This window comes from Rosa rugosa, chromosome 3 (genome assembly GCF_958449725.1).
Source record: "Rosa rugosa chromosome 3, drRosRugo1.1, whole genome shotgun sequence".
Lineage (NCBI taxonomy): Eukaryota > Viridiplantae > Streptophyta > Magnoliopsida > Rosales > Rosaceae > Rosa > Rosa rugosa.
In genome coordinates, this window is record NC_084822.1 from 51528210 (window position 1) to 51530106 (window position 1897).

A 1897-nucleotide genomic window follows, 5' to 3' on the forward strand; every position below is an offset into this window, starting at 1 on the left:
TCAAATTAATGAGAATAATTAATTAATAAGATAAAATTTAGTATGGTTCAAGGTCTTAGGGTTAGACCACAATATTTGAGTTTTAGGGTTTCATAAATCATTTTTATTGCTATTAGGGTTCGAAGTATCACAATTGAAAAAAAATAAAATAAAAAAATAATAAAAAATCACATTCAACAACTACAATGAACATGTTCGGTATCAAAAAAGGTTGATATCATAAAAGATTAAAAATTAAGAAAGAGAGATGATGAAGGACAAACTTGTTCGTGCGTAGAGAGAAGAACTTTGATAGACCATTTTTTTTTTTTGAAGAGGAAACTTTGATAGACTTTTTGAAATCTTTGGTCTGGAGGCTGGAAAATTATTGGAGTTTGGTATGTATAGTTAACACTACAAAGTCCATGATTATCCATGATTTTCTAATTCCATAAGTATGAATGATATTTTGAATACCTCTATACTTTTATTCATTTTTAAAAGTCTTAATTGAATACCCCTAGATTTTGGTGGAATTCATGAAATCTTTAAAAATCCTAATTGAATACCTCAAGACTTTCATGGACTGTTAAAAGTCTATATTGAATACACCCAGACTTTTAAATTCCATAGATTTCTTTAAAAGTTCCACTAATTCCATATACAATACACTTATTTGACAATGTTTTTTTTCTAGATTTTACAGCAATTGAGGTCCAAAGTAATAACCAAGGTTGTATTTGTGGTAATTCTTCAATATTACAAGTCTGAGAACCATTTGACCGATGAGACAACGAATTGTTGTAGAAATAGTAGTCAAGCTCTTATTTGTGGTAATTTTTTATATTACAAGTCTGAGAACCATTTTACTAATGTGACAACGAATTGCTATCAAAGTGATAAAACTTTATGTAATATTGTAAATGAGGCGCGAGTCCTTAATTGTGTATTAAAGTTCTCTATTTTGTAATTAATACTTTTCTTGTGTAAATCTCATCATCCATGAGATAATTACTCGTTTGACAATGCATTTTACTATAAATTACAACAATTGAGGTATAAAGTGGTAATTATGGTTGTTTTGATGATAATTACTTCAAATATGATTTCATTTACAAAAAAAAGGATCAATTTACCAATGCTACAACAAATGTTTTGTTTATATGGTAAATAATCATATTAGACCTAAAACTTTTCAAGTCCTTATTCTTGTAATCCAGTTGTTATTTTTGTAACTAGAGTCTTTTCTTTTGCAAATTATATCATCTATGAGACATTTTACAACAAACGACCACATTGGACCTATTTAGTGATAATTATAGTTGTAATCAAAGTAATTACTATATTTATGATCTTCATTACAAGTTTTTGAACGATTTACATATAAAACAATAAATGAGTACTTAATATGGTAATTTTTTTTTAAGTACACATGTCAAATTATAAGTGGATAACTTGTTGACCTGTACAACAAGTTCACCAACTAATTTAATTTAATATATATTTATTAAAAAGTTGATGTATGACAAACATCAACATACCTTAGACTTCCCCTATTGTTTTCATGAGGCCAGGGAGCGAAAGAGATTGTTTTCTTACTGCTTTATATATATATATATATACAGGGCTTCTTAGGTGCGGATTTTCGGTTTGTACCCACTTTTCGATCACATTTTCATATCTTAACCGTTCAGTTTTTAGGTCCTAATGTATAGATCACCTCTGCAAAATTTCAGCCAATTTGGTGATCGTTAAGGCATTCAAAACTGTAAATTACAACAATATATACGAACGGTTCCGGTTCGACAGATTCGGTTCATTCGTGTAAATTGCAATTTTGGATGCCTTAACGATCACCAAATTGGCTGAAATTTTGTAGAGATGATCTATACATTAGGACCTAAAAACTGAACGGTTA